Source organism: Nannospalax galili, unplaced genomic scaffold (assembly GCF_000622305.1).
Source record: "Nannospalax galili isolate Female #2095 unplaced genomic scaffold, S.galili_v1.0 scaffold300, whole genome shotgun sequence".
NCBI classification, from domain to species: Eukaryota; Metazoa; Chordata; class Mammalia; order Rodentia; family Spalacidae; genus Nannospalax; species Nannospalax galili.
In genome coordinates, this window is record NW_008347322.1 from 3,011,949 (window position 1) to 3,023,915 (window position 11,967).

Here is an 11,967-nt window from a genome sequence, read left to right on the forward strand (position 1 = left end):
CTGAAGATACATTCTTGGGTTTTTTTTTCCCCCTGAGACAGGGTCTCCCTGTAGCCCCAGCTGACCTGGAACTCATTATGTAGACCAGGCTGGACTTGAACTCACAGAGAGCCACCTGCCTCTGCCTCCAGAGTACTGGGATTAAAGGTGTGTGCTACCATGCCTGACACGAACTGAAGATACATTCTTAAAGGTATAAAATACAAGGTATCAGAAGAAGAGGAGACAGAGGAAGAGCAGAAAGAAGAGGCAGAGGAGGAGGAGCAAGAGGAGGAGAGAGAGCAGGAAAAGAAGGAGGAAGAAGAGCAGGAGGAGGAGGAGGCAGAGGGAGGAAGAGGAGGAGGGAATCTGAGGTGCACCACTGCCCTCTTGCCTAAGGAGCTTTGAGCCCTGAGGTGTGAGCCTTCATCCCCCATTCTTTCTTCCTCTGATCTGAGGACTGGTCCCACCTCCTGTTCTGCGAGCTCCATTTCTTAGACCCCCCTCTCTTTCCGAAGTCTGACATGAGTGCCACTTCTCCAGGGGAGAGGACCAGCTCTTGGAGCATCACCCCCACTGTTCTTTGCCTGCACACCCTGTCATAGACCAAGAAAGCTGGGTGTGGCCTCCTGCTTGAGCTTCTGCAGCCCCTGAGAGCGCTGTCCAGCATACTGAACAACTTGTCGTCTGCCGCCCATGTCATCCCAAGGCAAGATGGTAGCCAAGGATGCTGGCTTCTTTCATCTCCAAGTGGGTAGGGCCGGGGCACACGCTCTGGATCTTAGCTATTCTGCCTTGTCAGAGTCCTTGTACTCTAAAGGGGCTCCTGTGTGTCTGGAGCTCTTTTCTTGGACTGGACTGGACTGCACTGTAGGCACTTTAGAGACAGGGTCAACATCAAGTGCATGTCTGGGCACTGAGTGGATATGCCTAATAATACCTGTGTGAGCATCTGTGCACGGGCTGCAGGGAGCCAGCGCCTGGCTGACACTTTCAAATGACGCCTGTGGTAAGCCTGGCACCGACCCCACGGCTGAGGCCCAAGGCTGCAGGCACCCCATAGTGTTGTGCCATCCTGCCACTCCACGGGGGACTGCGGGCACTCTGTCCTTGTCTTGGGCAGGGAGGGAGCTGAGGCTACCTTGGGTCTCCTAGGGCTAGCACCATCAACTCCTAAAGTACTTCCAAGCCAGCTGCCTGTTCTCTCTGGGAAGAGTGGACTGGTGGGGCAGCCCTAGACAGAGCTGGCATTGGAGAAGCTAACTACCTAGCATTCAAATCCAACACTCTTTTTGTTGTTAGCCAGTGACCTTGGGAAAGTGGGTAATTTCTGGGAGTCTCTATTTTCCCATCTCCAAAAAAGGGGTGCCCACTTCACAGGGTCATCATGAAGATACACTATGAAATAGTAACTGTGTCTATGGTTTCAAAGCTGCTGCCAACTCACTCAGTGACCTTGGGAAGTCCTTTCTACTGAGAGGTGAGGGGAGTGGTCCTAGAAGCCCCTCCAGCTCCTTCCATGCTCACATTCTATGATTGACATGAGCTATTCCCTTCTTACCACTAGATTGTAGTCTTCTAGAAGTCCAAGACCACTCTGACACTGACTGCCCAGCAATCAGGATGTCCTCTGTGAGAAAGGACCAGAGGAAGCAAGCAGAGCCTCTTCCTTGGGCAGAGCCTTGGTCAGGGTTCGAAGCCACCTAACACAGAGGGGTGAAGCAACAGGGAGGTGACCTCAGGGGCTAAAAAACAAAGGTCCTCCTCCCCTCCTCCTCCCCCCAAACCCCAGGTCAGAAGTCATCTTGTCTCAAGGTCAGGGATGCAACCCAATTTTCAGATTAGCCAGCAAAGCTCCTGGATTTAAGAGCTTATGGAGAGTTTAATTAAAGAAACTTGCTATTTTGGAAAAACTTCCTCTGCCTGCATTGATCATGATTTGAAAGGCTTTCACTCTGATGGGGCATCAAGAGAAAGTCAGGGAGGTCACAAAGGGGGAAGAGGAAAGAGGGGCCAAGATTCAGCAACACAAGAGAGAGGCAGGCTGTCCTGCGGCACAGTACACGCAGACCTGAGACCTCTCTCTGTAAGTGTGCGGTTAGGGTGACTGGGCCCCGTCATTGAAGAGAGTTTTCCCCGTAAAAGGTGACTGTGTCCACACAGGGCTAGAGAGTGCCCTGGCCCACCCTAGGGCCTGACTAGCCACCCCTCCATCTCCGGGCTGCCGTTCTGTCAGTCCTTTAGAGAAAGGCAGCTGTGGTAGCGGTGACACAGCACAGAGCAGCAGCTCTATGCCATGGAAGGTCTCTGGAGACTTCACAAATGGCCTCAAATGCTGCCTCAGCAAGTCTGTGCATTTGTCCCTGAGTTGCTGCTGACAGGATACAGCCACCACCTCCCAGCCTGCCCTGACTCTTCCCTTGTCACCTCTTCCTCTATAGCCACCCCAGCTGCCCTAGGGGCCCCAGACTCCAGGAGTGGCTGTCTAACTCTGTGTCTCAGGGGACAGAGCTATCTGTAAAAGGGAGTTTCTTCGGGTGTGGTACCACATGCCTGGCTGTAATCTCAGCACTTGAGAGGTTGAAGCAGGAGGATGGCCAAGAGTTTAAAGACAACCTGAGCTACAGAGCAAGTACTAGGCCAGCCAGGACTACATAGCAAGGCCCAGTCTGAAAATGAAGAAACAAACAAACAAATAAAAACATGAACTGGATTGACAAGATGGCCCAGGGGATGAAGGCCTGCCAAGTCTGAAAACCAGAATTCAATATCTGGGGCCCACATGGTGGAGGGAGAGCACTGACTCCTGCAAGTTATCCTATGACCTATGCATGGGTGCTGTGGCACTAATGCATAGAAAACACACACACACACACACCAAATCAATAAAAATTTTAAAACCAAAAAACCAAAGGTAGGTGTTGGGAAGGAGATCTGTGAAGCCTCAGAGAAAGGCGATGAAGCTGGGGTACCAGGGAGGATGCTATAGGGTAAACAGCAGCGACCCCTGGGCAGAGCAGGCATCATAACCCTTTGGAGTATCTCATAGAACCCAGGGGCAAGCGGCAATTCAGGAAGTCTGAGGCCTTGAAACCCTGTCCTATGCAAAACCAACCCCCAGCTCCTCCCTTCACCAGACTCCTCACTGGGAGGGGTTTCCCTCTCTCTGTGCTGCTCAAACCACAAAAAGAAAATGGCTTCCCACCATTCCCAAGCAGAAATACCATCACTTCCTGATCCCGCCTTCAAACACTAGCGCAAATGAGTCAGAGTAGGACATGTGCCCACCTTATCTATTCAGAATGACTACAGCAGGAACTCTGGGCTGAGAAGCCAAGCACAGCAGTGAGGGCAGAGGGTTCTCAGACCCCTCAACGCAGGGATGGAGCTCACATCCCCCAGAGTTCCCAAGAAAAAGGCCTGAGGCTGTGGACAAGCTGGGTGGGTTAGTGGGACAGTCCCGTTCAGCACCTTGGACAGGGCGCTCCAGTTTCTAATACAGCAAAACTAGACAATGGCCTGTCTTCCTCACAGTGAAGTATGAGGGGTACAGCAGAGCCAAAAGTGGGGCTCACACCCTCAGACACTGGGCTCCTGTACTGGGCTCACTTCACTCACCAGCCTCCCCTAACAAAAGCAGGCCCTTCTCCCAGCCTGTCTGTCTCAGATAGGGGCTGACACAGGCGTTTGCACTTTACATGTAGGTAGTGTCAGGTGTGGTGGGGCCAGCAGATCCACTGTGGAGAAGACAGCTCATTGGCCTGGGTGTGGGCTCTAGTGGCAGAGCTTGCCTAGCACGCATGAGGCCCTGGGCTCCATCTCCACCACCAAAAAAGGAAAGGAAGGAGGAAGGGAGGGAGGGAGGGAGGGAGGGAGGGAAGAAAAGGAGGAAAGGGGGACGAGGCAGGGGAAGGCAGGTTATCCATCCAAGACTGGTCAGGCAGGAGAGAGAAAGAGAGAGAGAGAGAGAGAGAGAGAGAGAGAAGAGAGAGAGAACTTTTATTGTGTTTCACCTGGGGAGGGACAGATGAGGTAGAGCAAGCAGGCTTATTTGTATAACGTCAACATATCCCTATGATACCAAATGGGATCTTTCCACATGGGACCAACAGGAATGTGATAGAGCAAGATGTTGCAAATAAGCAGTCGCCGGGCATGGTGGCGCACACCTTTAACCCAGCACTTGGGAGGCAGAGGCAGACAGATCTCTGTGAGTTCAAGGCCAGCCTGGTCTACATAGTGCGTTCCAGGACAGCTGGGGCTACAGGGAGACTCTGTCTCAAAAAGCCAAAAAAAGAAAGAAAGAAAGCCAGCCAAGGCTTTATTGAGACTTCAGCTAGAGAGCAAAGGGAGCCAGCTCTGACCAAAGAGGCCACGAGGCTACAAGGAGCAAGCTTTCTATTGATTTGCTAGCATGGGTTGATCTGATCACTTTCACTGGTCATAGGCACAGATTCAAAAGATATTTTCTTTCTTGTGCGTAAACATTCTGGCTTTGAGGTTGACAGGCTAATGGGCAGTGACTGAACCCAGGAACTGCCAAGTGTCTCCTATTGCTACGTTATCACCATAAATGTCCTGGCCTTACAGTTTCCTCTGAGCCTTGTGATAAGGGCTGGAGCTGCTGAGAAACAGGGCAAAAGAAACACATAAGCTCAGACAGCCAATAGGCCAATTTCACCCCCATGTTACAGTCTTGGAAAACAATTTTTTTTGGTATTTTTGAGACAGGGTCTCCCTGTAGCCCCAGCTGTACTCACTATGTAGACCAGGCTGGCATTGAAATCACAGAGATCCACCTGCCTCTGCCTCCTGAGTGCTGGGATTAAAGGTGTGCGCCACCACGCCCAGCGGAAAACAATATTTTTTAAAGGGGAGGGGAGGGTAGCTAGAGAGATAGCTCAGTGGTTAAGAGCACTGACTGCTCTTGCATAGGACTAGGGTTTGATTCCCAGCATCTACATGGTGGCTAACAACCATCCATAACTCCATTTCTGGAGGAATCTAACACCTTCTTCTGACCTCTGCAAGCATTGCACAACATGTGTGCCCTTACACATTTGCAGGCAATACACTCATACACTGTCCTGGATTCACTATGTAGACCAGGCTGGCCTTGAACTCACAGAGATCCGCCTGCCTCTGCCTCCTGAGTACTGGGATTAAAGGCATGTGCCACCACGCCTGGCTATAAAATATTTTTTTAAATGTGTGTGTGTGCATACCCATGTGTGCATACAGAGACCAAAAAAGAATTTCGGGCATCCTGCTCTATTCTGCCACCTATCCCCTTGAGATGGGGTCTCTCACTGAACCTGGAACTAGGCTGGCAGCCAGCAAGCCCCAGTGATCCTCCTGTCTCTGTTCCCAACAGTACTGACGTTACAGGTCCACACGGCCACGATATGCTGTTTACATGGGGTCTAGCCATTTCAACTCTGGTCTGCATGTTTGCACAGCAAGCACTGTCACCTGCTGAGCCATTTCCCAAAAACCTAAAACGTTTTCTCAACATTTTAATTTTTATTTATACATATGTACTTACATAGGTTTACATGTACCATGTTCAAACAGGTGCCCACAGAGGTGAGAAGAGAACATTAGATCCAGATCCCCTGGAATTGGAGTTACAGGCAGTTGCAAGCCAACATGTGGGTGCTGGGAACCTAACCAGGCCCCTCTGCAAGAGAGACAAGTGCTCTTAGCCACTGAACCATCTCTCCAGCCACTTGCAACAATTTTTAAATGATCAGCATGTGTATACAGAGCTAGGCCAATGCTGACCCAAGGGTTACCACAGCAAAACAGACAGACACACATGAAGACAAAGTGACCAAGGCCTTTTAAGTCACCATCTGATTCAAGAAAAGCATCCATGTTTTTAGCAAAAGCATATTTCTGCAAAGTAGCCTAGGCAACTGATGTCATAACCTATACGTACTGAGTGTGTTCTCTGTAGCAAGCAAGTTGGGAATTAATAATGCATGGCCCAGCTGTATGGCTGCCGAAATTGGTGGTTTGTTTGTTTGTTTGTTTTTGGTTATTTGAGACATGGTCTCCCTATAGCCCCAGTGAATCTGGAACTTGCTCTGTGGACCAGGCTAGCCTCGATCTCACAGAGATCCACCTGCCTCTGCCTCCCAAGTACTCAGATTAAAGTCGTGCGCCATCACACCTGGCTAAAATTCATGATTTTAGATTGTGGATTTTTCTCTGACAGACTGCCTGGTCTTTGCATTGATTCAGGGCCCTTGGTGAGGATATTTCATTTTCCTTTCATCCCCTTGTAGCAATCTGGAACTGTCTCTCCTAGCTGTCTGGTACTAGGTTCTAATGTGATGAGGCAGGTGGACCCTGGCTCAGGGTGTGAGAGGCCATCAAAGCAGGTGGTTGGGAGCTAGGAAGCTGATTCAATTTGTAAAGTGCTTGCCACAGAAACTTGAGGACCTGAGTTCAATCCCCAGAACCCACATTAAAGCTGGGCCTGGTGGGGTGCATTTACAATCTCAGTGCCAGGAAGACAGAAGCAGGAGGATTCCTGGGGCTTGCTAATCAGACAGCCTACCCTCATTGGTGAGTCTCAGGCCAGCGAGAGACCCTGTCTCAAAAAACAAGGTGGGCCAAGCATGACGGCACAAGCCTTTAATGCCAGCACTCAGGAGGCTGCAGAGGCAGATGGGTGTTTGTGAGCTGGAGGTCAGCCTGGTCTATGTAGCAAGTTAGAGGCTAACTAGGGCTACATAATGAGACCCTGTCTCAAAACAAACAAAAAACAAACAAGGCGAATAGCTCCTAAGGAACCACACCTGAACTTTTTCTCTGGTCTCCACACTCAAGTACACCCACGTGCACATGTATACACACACACACAAAGGAAGTGGTTGGCCTGTGTGATCTGGATTGGAGGGTCTGCTTAGCTCACTTGGAAGCCTTTACTGCCCAAAGATGTCAAAGCATCCATGGAACAGAAAAGTAAAATGGTTAATACAGAGCATGGACTCCAAACAGAGGTCACACAGGGCCCAATCTTGTGGGCAGCCACTGAGCCCTCAGAGTGGCATTTGCATAGCTGAGGTATGACTGTGTTCTGAGGTGGATAATAGCATGGTGGACAGTCAGTCCAGCTGTCATTTCCTTCCTGACATGCTGTCATCCAGCCCCACCAGCCGAGAACTTCCAGCACCGAACCGCCTCTTCCCCACTGAGAGGCTGGGTCTGCAGGCCCCAGACTAGTGCTGGGCAGGTCTTGAGGAAATGTGTGGCTTCATGGCCTGCCCAATGACACCTGTGCAGGCTCAGGAGCCGGACCACTTTGATGTCTAGCTGAAAGACCTGAGGCAAATGACTCCATCTCTCCAGGACCTCAAAAAAGATTTTTCATCCCACTTCTTTCGTGTTCTCCTCTTCTGATGCCCAGAAAGGTACATCTGTGCTCCCAAGCTGCAGAGCTAACTGATGCTCCCGATACCAAAGGGTAGGATTCTGATTCTAAAGCTCCACATCATTTCTACCCATTTGGCAACTTCAGGCTAAGAACAACACACTCCTTCACCATCCCTGCTCCCAGGCATCCCAAGCGCTAGCAGTTGAGAAGGAGGAGTCCAGCCCTCCACAGCCTCTCACATGGGCGTCCCTTTGCCTCTGAGCAGCTTTTGTACTTGGGCTTTGGAACACTGACAGCATTCTCTGCAGGCACGCTTATTTATTGGTCAGGCTTTTGTTTAGACAAGTCCTCTCTGAGACAGCCTAGGGTCACCTTGGCACCCTGTCGGCCCTGCCAGAGGGTCTCTTGGCCTCAGAGAAAGGCAGGAAAGAAAGGCAAGACCCTGAAGGGACCCTAATCGATGAAGGCCTTTCTTCCAGCACAGCAAGGACCCAGCTTGCAGGCAGAGGCGGGGAGGGTTCTAGCCACCTTTGTGTGGCTGTGGCTCTGTAGACAGAGATAAAAAAACACTGGACCCCACGCAGGGACAGAAGCCACTGCAAGAGATCAGAGCCATAGCTCAGGTGGACTCAAAGATGCCACAGACGCTCCAGCACCAGCCGCAGTGGAGGGGTAAGACAGGCTGGACAGGAGCCTGAAGGCAAAGCAAGCCAACATTACAAGGTAGAAACTACTGCCCAGAGCCCTCCTGGCAAAGCCAGGGCACACCACCTCAGGCTGCTGATGCCCTGAGTGGGCTGTATACCCTGGAGTCATGCTGGCCTGGGTTAAATCCTTGGGTATTCTGCTCCACCTGCTTGTTGGAAAGGCTTTAGTAAGGGCCAACTGTTACCATTAAGATAACATCTTCATGGGGCTGGAGAGATGGCTCAGCGGGTAAGAGCACTGACTGGTCTTCCAAGGGATCTAGGTTTGGTTCCCAGCACCCACACAGCAGCTAACAGCCATCTGTAACTCCAGCTCCAGGGCATCTGACGCTGTCTTCTAGCCTCTGAAGGTACTGGACACACATGGTACACTTACATACATACAGGCAAAACACTCATACATATAAAATTAGAATAATAAATAAAATACAGGGGCTGGAGAGATGGCTCAGCGGTTAAGAGCACTGACTGCTCTTGCAGAGGACCCGGGTTCAATTCCCAGCACCCACATGGTGGCTATGAACCGTCCTTACCTCCAGTCCCAGGGGAATCTGAAGCCCTCTTCGGACCTCTGTGGCATTGCACGGTATGGGTGCACTCACATACATGCAGACAATACACTCATGCACATAACATAAAAATAATAAGCAAAATATAACAAATAACTAAATAAAATATAGAAAGATAACATTTCTAACTTTTGTTTGTGATGTCGGGATAGAACCCAAGACCTCATGTTTGCCAGGCAAGCACTCTACCACTGAGTTATATCCCCACACCTCTAGCTTAGCTTGAGTAGTCTCACCGTAACACTGCACTTCAACCAGACGCCACTTCCCTCTACTTCTGGAAGCTTCCATGCCTCCAGGTTTGTGTACATAGCCTGGCATACTCTCTTTGTCCCTCTTTATCTGGTTAAGTCCTACCCAGTCTCTAGGTCCTAGCCTGGCATACTCTCTTTGTCCCTCTTTATCTGGTTAAGTCCTACCCAGTCTCTAGGTCCCAGTCTCAGGGTCACCTGCTCCAGGAAGCCCTCAAGGACCAAGCTGTGCATCTATGGGACTGTACTTAGCATATCCCAACCCTCCTTGCAGGGAACTCTCCCACTGCAGCATGAGCTTCCTGAGTCTTGGGGTCTCTGGCATCCAGTGCGTCAATCAATGAAGCTGTGCATCATCAAGCTGGAGTTCACCATCCCAGACATTAGCGGCCATTGTCACCGCATACGGGCTGGTAGATGACAAGATAGGAGCCATCAGTCTTCCTGCCTTGTTGACAGGCAACAAGACTGGCCTGTTTAGGGCTTTGGGGGAGATAGGTGCTCCTGGGAAATGAGATCTTTTAAACCAGGATTCAATTCCCAACGCACCCACTCCCTCTTCCAAGCTTGATGGGCTCCCCTCTAATAAAAAATGCATACTGCACAGGACTTTGGAAAAAATTAACCGTGATGCTCCGGCCCTAAGCCCAGGCCAGGTGATCAATTTTTTAAGAGCAACAAATGTTAATTTTTAAAAAGCTACTCTAAATCAAAAACATGTTTTACATCTCTCTGACTTTTTTTTTAAACCAATCCCCTCTGTGCCATAGTTCATAATTCCTTTCCCATGACATTATCCTCAGAATAATGTTTTCAATTTATAATTTATTGGATTTTTCCCCTTGAGACAGACATCTTCCAGTTTTGATCTAAAGAATACAATCAACAAAATTAATATTTAAGTCTAGAAAGCGCTAAATTTGGAGACTGATCTCCAGGAATTGCCTTCATAGGAAGCCGCTGAGGCCTCCAGGGCTCCACATGGGGTGTGTGCTTTATAACACACTCCTGGGCAGAACTGCTTGACCACCTCTCCACCTCGCAGCCAGAGTCCAGGAGGAAGATGGGGGAGCTACCAGGAGTAATCACCCAGATCATTTCTGCAGATCAGGATGGTGCCCCTAGTGATATCCACCATCACTAAAGGGCTTTAGCCTCCTTCCCCCAGACCTACCCCACTACCCCCAAACCTCCAAACAGCCAGGCTCAGACCTTCCTACCAGCCAGACACCCATCTCACACAGGCAACTCTTTTTACGTCTTTTCAGCATCTTTTCATGGCCCTAAAGGGGGCCAGGGAGGTGCTCAGTTAGTATCTGTTCAATAAACAGGTTGGCTCCAAGTGGAAACCCAAGGTGAAGGCTGTGCAGGGTCTATCCCACACTCATTCTCCGAGCCAGTAAACATGGTATTTCCTGTTTGGGTCTCCCTGCATGTGCCTTTCAGCATATTTATAGGAACAAGTGATGAAGAAATGTTTCATTTTTATTCTTCTATCAAGAGCGAAATTGTAAGCAAACATACCTCATTGGTTGTGTCTGGATGACTCACCTAAATCCCAGGACACTGGGAAGCCCTCACTCCCAGTTTTCCTGTGGCCACTCCTCTTCCTCACAAAGGGCTTTTTTCCCCTTTGGTTGTTTTGTGGGGTTTTTTTGGTCTTTTTGAGACAGGGTCTCCCTGTAGCCCCGGCTGTCCTGGAACTCACAGAGATCTGCCTGCCTCTGCCTCCCAAGTGCTAGGATTAAAGGTATGTGCCACCATGCCCCACTCTTTTTTTTTTGGAGACAGGGCCTCCCTGTAGCCCCGGCTGTCCTGGAACTCACTATGTAGACCAGTTTGGCCTTGAACTCACAGAGATCCGCCTGCCTCTGCCTCCCGAGTGCTGAGATTAAAGGCGTGCGCCACCACTCCCAGCCCCCTTTAGTTTTTTAACCTGTGTATTTATGTGTGTGTGTGTGTGTGTGTGTGTGTGTGTGGCTGTGTGTGTGTGTGTGTGTGTTCTTGTGTGGCAATGTGGGTGTATATATGCCACAGAGCACATGTGGAGGTCCGAGGACAACCTCAGAAGTCAGTCCTAGCCTTCCATCTTGTTTGAAACAGGGTTTCTTATTCAATAGCTGGACTCAGACCTTACAATGATTCTTTTATCTCCACCGCCCACATCTCACCATAGAAATGCTGGGATTAAATATGCTTGCTACTGTATCCAGACTTCTTGGGTTCTGGGGACCTGGCAGGTCCTCATACGTAACTCAATGAACTCTCCCTCCAGTCCACAAATGGCTTCTTTTTTTAATATTTTATGTATTATTTTTATTTTATGTGTATGAGTGTATTGCCTGCATGTATGTGAGTGCACCTGTGCCGTGCAGTGCCATGGAGGTCAGAAGAGGGCTTCGGATTCCCCTGGAACTGGAGTTAAGAACGGCTCATAGCTGCCATGTGGGTGCTGGGAATCGAACCTGGGTCTGCTGCAAGAGCAGTCAGTGTTCTTAACTGCTGAACCATCTCTCCAGCCCCACAAATGACTTCTTATATATGAAGGTTTATTTACTTATTTTATTTACTTACTTTGGTTTTGGGTTTTTGAGATAGGGTCACATGTAGTCCAAGGTGGCCTTGAACTTGCTATGTAGCCAAGTATGACCTTGAACTCCTAATTCACCTCCCAAGTGCTGAGATGACCAGTATATACCACCACCTGGGGCCTCACAGAGGGCTTTTTGTTGTTTAAAATATGAAGCAGAAGCTGGGACATGGCCCAGTGGTAGAATACCTGCTTCATGTGTGCCTTCAGTTCCATCCCCAGCAACACACACACACACACACACACACACACACACACACACCATCAATAACAGCAACAATAATAAAGTAAAATGCTATGAATAAAAAATAAACCTCTCATTTCGTCTCCAGCTCCAATTACTCCGACAGGCCCAGTTCCTCTTGTCTGTCTTCCCATCCCAGAGTTTCCAGAACCCACCCAGAAGGTCCCATCTTTGAGACCTTCTCTGGGCATGCGCCACCTGAGCAGCTGAGGCCCCTCCCCCATGCAGCAGTGCCCCCCCGTC